At 26.6% G+C, this 8,230-nt stretch overlaps 1 pseudogene across 1 annotated transcript; it reads left to right on the top strand.

The window, feature by feature from the left end:
- The first annotated feature begins 4,550 nt into the window (after positions 1-4,550).
- On the top strand, positions 4,551-5,515 carry LOC107444884 (glutathione S-transferase Mu 1 pseudogene; annotated as a pseudogene). Its single transcript, XR_015434755.1, has one exon. The product of XR_015434755.1 is annotated as a glutathione S-transferase Mu 1 pseudogene (transcript).
- The last annotated feature ends 2,715 nt before the right edge of the window (positions 5,516-8,230 follow it).

Genomic DNA, 8,230 nt, shown 5'->3' with positions numbered 1-8,230 from the left:
TCATCGTTTATGTAAGTTTCTTTTATGAATGTTCAGTGGCAGTTATATCAATAGATATCAATAATCAAAATTAACGAAAGATATCATGTAGTTCAGTAATAAAAAATTTATGTAAAGTTGATCTTTTTGTGACTATTTAGGTAAGTAAACCTGTAGTAGGTAAGTAAAACTTTATTATAGTTCCAATTACGCAATTTAATGAGACAACTTTTAAATTAGGTATAACTCCACATTTATATTTATTATCCATTTAATATCAACTCAATTACATTTATATCTTAAAATTGGCATTCAAATTTTTTATAGCTTAGAATCCATTGCAATAACAGGAAGTCGACAATCGGGGGAAATTAAAAATGTGGTAGCAAAAATATGTTTACATACTATGTGATAGATTGGCTTTTGCTTCCCCTTTAATTTCAATGTATCAAATTTATATTGGTTCAATATACACTCGTTATGATTTTTATTTTGAAATGAACTTGGTGAATAAGTCAAATCTTTCTTATTCTGTCAACAAATAATTTTAAGATAAAATAGTTAATTACAGCTGTTTCGTTACTTCCTTGATCATTTCTAATCATTATAAAATGTACTTTTTTTCTTTTTATTCGAAAATTTTCAAAAATAATGCTTAATTTTACACAATATCCTGAAAAAAAATTAAAAAATCATTCCATCACATCGCTGCATTAGATTTTAATTTTCTAATTTAAACTTCTGCTGGTAAATAAAGCACGTTACCCTTTTAATGGGCCATCGGGAAAATCTTACCTGTCTTTATATGTATATTTTTATTTTATATTTATTGTTTTTGAAGGGAAATGTGTGAAAAATTGACGAATTAATATTCGAAAAATAATTCGAATGATAACAGTTTTAAAAAAACGTCATACCATCAAGAAAGTTTTGGATGCTCTACATGTTCAGTGATTAAAAAATATATTTTGAATGATGCAAAGAAGCTTATATTACTGAAAGTTATAGTAGAAAATTTTAATTTGAAATTATCGATAAATATTTAAGAAAAAAGCAGAAGAAAAAAAACTTTTGTGGAGAAAACATGACATGTGCAGAAAACATTTAAAACATGACACTGCACAAAATAAAAAATTAAACACCTTAAAATTTTTTCATCTGAAATATAAAGTTATTGATACAATCTATAACCTTAAATTAACTCATTAATTCATAAAAAAAATATTTTAAATTTCGAAAAACGTACTTTCTCAAAACAAATGTATCAAAAAAACGTAGAAATGCAAAAGACGCACTTTCTATTTTTAATGTATTTGCAATTTTAACCCTCAAAATATTAGCCATAATCTAGATAAATTTTAAAAAAATATTAACCAGATGTAACCATAATCTAGAAAATATGATTTCAATAGCTTAGGCAGGAGAACGATCAATCACTTTTTGCATATTTCGCCATATCTCTGGAACTATTTAAACTAGTAAAAAAATAATTCTGCACACAATTAAAAAACCCGTATTTTTTTTAAATCAAAATACAATTCAGAAATTTTTTTATTGTTTTTTAAGAACTATCGACAACTTCTCGATAATTTTATATTTCTTTCAAAATATAAAATTTAAGTGATATCGGCCAAGTAGTTTGCGAGTGAACTGCAAAATAGTTGTATTTTTAAATGTTCATTTCTCAATAACTGTTTAAGCAATTACATTTAAATTTGTCCCCATTCAGCTTAAAATTATGTAAATATTCCTGTGCTTAACAATTCAGAAAGTTTTTGACCTTTAACAATGAATTATAACAAATAACATCACATAACAATTTAACAATAAAAAATAATAAATAAATAAATTATATTTTTGTATTGGATTATGGCATTACTTTTTAGTTTTGAACTCAAAAATTTTTAAATTCTCTTATATATCGCAAAATACTCAAAAATTAAAAGTAGCATTAAAAGCTTTTGACGTTTTACTGAACTAAACTTTTGGAACCATACTTTTCAGATAACGGATCATCCTGTATTTAGAGGGTGAAGAATCCAAACTCAACGGAAAAAAGAATGTTCATTCAGGAAAAGTACTTAATTGTGAATGATTTAGTGGTTTAAAATATCTATACAAGAAGGAAAAAAAATTTAGACTATCCATTCAAACCATTCTTAGCGTGTGATAAAACGATTAGATTAAAAGTCATTAAGATGTTTCATTTTTTTTTTTTAATTTTGTGCGCTGTCAAATATCAATTGTATGTATTCGCTCTTTCGATACAGTTGCTTATTTACTTTTTAGTAATTTATCGTTTAGTGAGAAATCAATAAGAAAAATTAATCACTGAAGCAATTTTAACTGTATATACTTAACTCAGTAGTACCTTTGTCTCGTGGTTGGGTCCAAAATTACCGGGTTAAAATGCTAAAGGTTGTAACCTACTCAAATAGGGGCTCGGTGATGGAGATACAACAAAATTGTAAAGACTAAATAATTTTTATGAATTTTTTTGTTTCGGGACAAGATACAAAATTAGATACGGAGTAATCATAAGACCAATGAACTAACTGAGGTGTGAACAGGACATCTCCACGAGTAAAAAGTTTTTTTTTTTTTAATTGCACTTATTGGATTAGATGCTTAAATGAGCTTGAAACATTAGGTTGAAATTGACGTTTTGTGACACGAATACTTTATTTAGTTACTACTGTAGTGAAGGAAAAGCATTATTTATTTTAGAGAAGCACCATTTACAAGCATTATTATAATTCTTACAGAACAACACTAAAATGATGCTGCAAGAATTTCATACTGCTAACTTCTCTAAATTATAATGAAAAATATTTATAAGAACTAACTTTTTTCTGAAACTTCTGCTGCTTTTTAGCGCATTTTTTTCAAAGAAGTTTTTTCTATTTTGAATTAAAAATATTTTGTGTTTTCTTTTAGTATTATAAGAATAAAATCTTTTTTAAAAAGAAATTTTTGACTGAAAAACTGTAACTTGTAACCTGTAAGAGCTTACTATATATGTAGCTCATTTTTTTGTCTATTGATAATAGGTTAAAATTGACGTTTTGAACCACGAATTATTATTTAGTTACTACGCACATTTATGACAAATTCACATTTTGTTATTTAGTAACTACAGTTAAGCACACATTTATTACTTAGTTACTACAGTAATGAAAGAAAAGCATTATTTATTCAATAAAGAAAAGCACCATCTATTTTTTTTATAAAGATTGTTATAACTCTTATAGAACAACAATAAATTGATACTATAGGAATTTTATGCAGCTAACTTCTCTAAATTGCATTTTTTTAAAAATGTTAAATCAAAAATTTTTGAATTTTTTTTTTACCGTAAAGCTGTTAACCTGTTGCTATAAAGAATTAAACTGTCTAGTGGCATTAAAATTTAGTTTTATGTAAATTTTATCTAATAGAGAAATTTATGATTTAAAATTAAAAAAATGTAAAAGGTATCCGATAATCAGGAACACCGATTAAGATTAATCATTAATTGCTCTTACATATGTGCTTGCTTAAAGATATTCGTTTATCTGAAAATTACTCCTAATGTCTCAATGATATTAAGATATCTAATTACATCTTTATGAATTGATCCAAATAATAATTCTAAACTAAATAACAGTTCTTTATTATAAAAAAAAAAAGAATATCATTATTATAAGAACAAATAGATGAATTGCATTTAACCATTGAACATCAATAACTTTCGTGTTATGGTAATAAAAAACAAGCTCTTATGTGCATTGGAAAGGTAAATAACATATTACAGTTACAATGAACCAATTCAGGTGCGCAGAAATAAAGAGACATATAATTAGTGTTAAAATAAGTTTAAAAAAACTAATTACTATTGTACGCAACAATGTGCGCTTAAAATTATTGTTCCCGTAAAAAGAAACATTTCTAAAAAAATAGCTTTTTTTTCTTATACCCGTATAAATGAAATTCAGCATATTTACTTATTATATATATGTAATGACCATAAATTTAAAATAGAAAAAAAAAATTCTATAGAACTAAATGTGAGTGTGTCGATGACGTAAGACCCTTTTAGACATCTAACAGTGGGCTCCATTAATTGATGGTTGAAATTAGTGGATTCCATTAATTTACGTTGCATTTTGTTTTGCTGCGTAAAAACTTAATGCGAAGGAGTCTAGAAAAATGCAAAGAGACTAAGATAGAATAAAAAAATTAAGATGTGATTTTTAGCCCGAAAATTAATGATTGTTACACTCGTAAAAATAGAGCGTTGGTCAATCTACTGAACGCTGAAATGCAACTAAAGAAAATTTTTACGGTTTTTTTTTAAATTAAAAAAATGTCCTTAAAATCATTTTATTTTCAGAAGAGGCTTTTGAGGAGTTATTCGTTTAATTTCATTTTCGAAAATTATCTAAATTAATAATACATAACTTTTGACGTTTCATAAAATCTCTTCAATAACAAAAAAAAAAATTATCTAGTGTCCTTTATTGTAAAAGTTTATCCTAACAAAATGAAACACTAACAATTATCTAATCTTTTGAATAGAATTTTTTCGAGGTCGCTCAGAAGGAAATAAAGACGTGGTGGGAGTGCACTAAAGAAAGTTAAATATTAGGGATAAGACTCTTTTATAGAGTAACAAAATCATTTTGATATCATAAACTCATACGCGCTTATCTTTGACAGTAGTCGCACAAGCAAAATTTCTAAACGTTTTCTTTTAAAAATGAGTCAAATCACGTTTGCTTATTGGGATTTACGAGGTCTCGGAGAACCAATTCGGTATCTACTTCATTACAAAAATGTAAAATTCGAAGACAAGAGGTATCAAGATCCTGATACATGGCAAAAAGAAAAGTTCACCTTAGGCTTGGATTTCCCAAATTTGCCTTATTATATCGATGATAAAGTCAAGTTGACACAAAGTTTCGCAATTCTGAGGTACTTGGCTAAAGTATATGATTTGGAAGGAGAAACTGAAAAAGAAAAACTAAGGGCCTCGTTAGTTGAACAACAAATCTCGGATCTTCGCATGTTCTTTTTCCAGAAGGTTGCTTACACAGATTCTGATGAAGCACAAAATGAAGCTTTCAACGCCATTCCTGGTATGTTGAAACTTTATGCGGAATTTCTTGGGCATAGAAAATTCCTCGTCAGCGATAATATCACTTACGTAGACTTTCTGGCTTATGAAGCTTTTGATTTTTGTGTCTTGTTTTCAAAGACAGTTTTGGATGACTTTCCGAACCTCAAAGCTTACCATGAAAGAATCGGAAATTTACCTGAACTGCAAGAATACTTCAGTTCATCGAAAAGATGGCCAATTGTTGGAAAACTAGCCCATTGGGGAGGTAGTGGTGAAATGCCAGAATAGGTATAATGAGAGCTCCAAGAACATTTTATTCTGATTAAAAAGAAAGAGAAAACTTAATGTCTTTTTTATTTACTAAGCAATGCTTATGTAAGTTTCTTTTATGAATGTTCAGTGGCAGATACATCAATAGAAATAAATAATCAAAATTAACGAGAGATATTGTTTCATGTAGTTTAGTAATAATTTTTTTTGTAAAATTGATATTTTTGTGACTATTAAGGTAAGTAAACCCGTAGTAGGTAAGTAAAACTTTATTACAGTTCTAATTATAAAATTTTATGAAACTGCTTTTAAATTAAGTGAAACTGCGTATTTATATTTATTATAAATTTAATATCAACTTAATCATATTTATATCTTGAAATTGGTAAGTGAAACGAGAATATAGAATCCACAGCAATAAATTGTTATATCAATTTCAGGAAGTTCATTTTAATATTAAAATGGTGTTGTGTTATCACCACCCTTAATACTTATTTTTTGAATTCTTGTAAAAATGAACAAAAAATATGCATAAGAGGAGTTTTGAATTGATATTTAAGCGAAAAAAATGTGTATCGCTATTGAAAAAAGCGGTAATAAAAAGCAACAAAATCATTTTGATTGCCATTTGCAATTTTAAATTATTTCTAATAATCGCTTTTCAACTATCAGTTTATCAGTTTTCCCCCGGCATCAAACACATTTTATGTTTCTAATCATGCTTTCCTTGTTAACGATTCGTCAAAGTTTGATGGCATTTTTGATTTTCAAACACTTAAAGAGGCCTCCTTCCTTCCGAACGAACTCAATTTTCCAAAGTGGTGGAGATGGATGGAGAAATTTCTAATAATGATTTTAATCCTATTTATTTAATTTTCCCGAATACACTGATGGTAGATATTTTCTCTAGCAGCTTTGGAAAAATGTAAAATTCAAAGGTGTCAATAAGAAGTTGTGATGTAAAGTGTATACCAGTGCAATTCTGCAATCAGGATTTTTTTGCGAAGTATTTTAGCATTATACATTTGTCTGTTTTTAATCTTTCGGTAAATATACTTCTCTACGCGTTTACGCGTAATTTACGTTTTTTTTTTTTTTTTTTTTTTTCAGTATCATTCAAATTGGTTTTTATTAGTTTAAACTGTAATAAAATTAAATTTAAAAAGATCTTTGAATTTAATTTAAAAATAAAAAACAGGCAAAAGTGTAGTTTTAAATTGTGTACTCCAAACTACAAATTGCGAATTTTGCTGCTTTAACAATAGCATTCTGAAAAAATCTTTAGAAATTGTAAAATTATTAAGAGCTATTTATTTAAATCAAATAAAGTGTATTTAATTTTCCACCTTTTTTTAAAAAGGTATTGTCCTTCTGAATGATATTTCATGATCAAAAGTTTATTAAGAATGAAAATAGTCAAGAAACCGAAATTCTAGTAGGGAAAAGGGCTCTTTAACAATATGTACTCTTATGTGCATATTTTTTTTCAGCTTCGTTTTTTGTCATTATATTTAATAAGGGTAGAAAAATTTTGAATCGTGAGGAATAGAAATTCAAAATATAATGCCAACAAATTCAAAATTAAAAACATAAAAATTAAAATTTAAAAAAAAACTTTATTTTTTAAATTCTATTTTTTAAGATCTCTTATTTGAGTTTCATCTTTTAAAATTATCTAATTAAAAATGAATATGAATATTAAAAATGAAAGAACATTGCAATTCATAATTTTTCGAATATAAATGAATAAAATAATAAGAAACAATTAAAAAAAAGCTATTGAAAACGAAACAGAGTAACTGCTTACTGTACAATTTGTATTCTAATAGGGAACTGGGTGCAAATCTAAACTGTTTAATGGGTAGACCTCAATTATTTTAACTAATTAGTGCTAACCATTAATTTAGTTCCGAAATCAAGCATGATAACTTAATTTCTCTGAAGAAACATTTTTTTTAAATATTTGGATTTTCAATCGTCATAAAAAGGTCCTGAATGTTCGAAAAGTTTGGGCCCATTTATCTTAAAGTCACATTTCGCGTATATTCCCGTACCAGAGTAAGTATTCAAGCAAATCGAAAGTTATTTGAAAACAATTATAAACTTCGTGTATTCAAAGATAAATCAAAGTGAAAATTATTATTTTATTTAACAATAATCGAACATTTTTGAACTCTAAGGTATGCAGATTTTTACATAATTTTGAACTATATAATTTTAAATGAATAATTATAAGACCGACACAGGTCTAACTGAGAAATTAGAGTTTAAAAGTACGTCTTCTTTATTTTTAATTTTATTAATCCAAAACTCTTTAACTGATTTCGTTCAAATTTTGTAGTCTATCATTTAAAATTGTGGAGTTTAAAATTAGATATGTAAAAAATCATCAATCGACAATGCACAACTTTTACAATCACATAAAGTAACAAACAAGAAATAAAAGAATAATACAATTAGTAGTTTAGATTTGGGATTAACGGGAATTATTTTTGGTGGTGGATTAGATTTCGAAATTAATTTTTTTCGGTTGGGATACTGTTTGAATGTTTTTTAGTGGGAATTATTCTATTTTGCCAAGTGCATTATATCTTCAACTGAAAATTTACATTATAAGGAAAACACGTTGATAACCAGTGAATTGGCTGATCTGAAACATTAGTTTCAATTTATTTTTTAAGATAGGGGATATTTTTAAAATCTTTTTGGGTAACGTTTTCTTATATATAAATTAATTTTTGTTACATTTTTACTGAATTCGAAAAATATGGTGGAGTTCTAGAAGAAATCTAAGTTTTTACACAAAAAAAATCCTTATTTCTTGTAACTGCAGTATTAACAAGTCTCCTTTCAAAGAAGATGGAATTTATAGCTTTTGTGTTA

The sequence above is a fragment of the Parasteatoda tepidariorum genome, chromosome 6 (assembly GCF_982258835.1).
Source record: "Parasteatoda tepidariorum strain Cologne lab strain chromosome 6, Ptep-v5.0, whole genome shotgun sequence".
In the NCBI taxonomy this organism is placed as follows: Eukaryota; Metazoa; Arthropoda; class Arachnida; order Araneae; family Theridiidae; genus Parasteatoda; species Parasteatoda tepidariorum.
The sequence above is the reverse complement of the archived record's forward strand: the minus strand, read 5'-3'. Positions and strand labels throughout refer to the sequence as shown.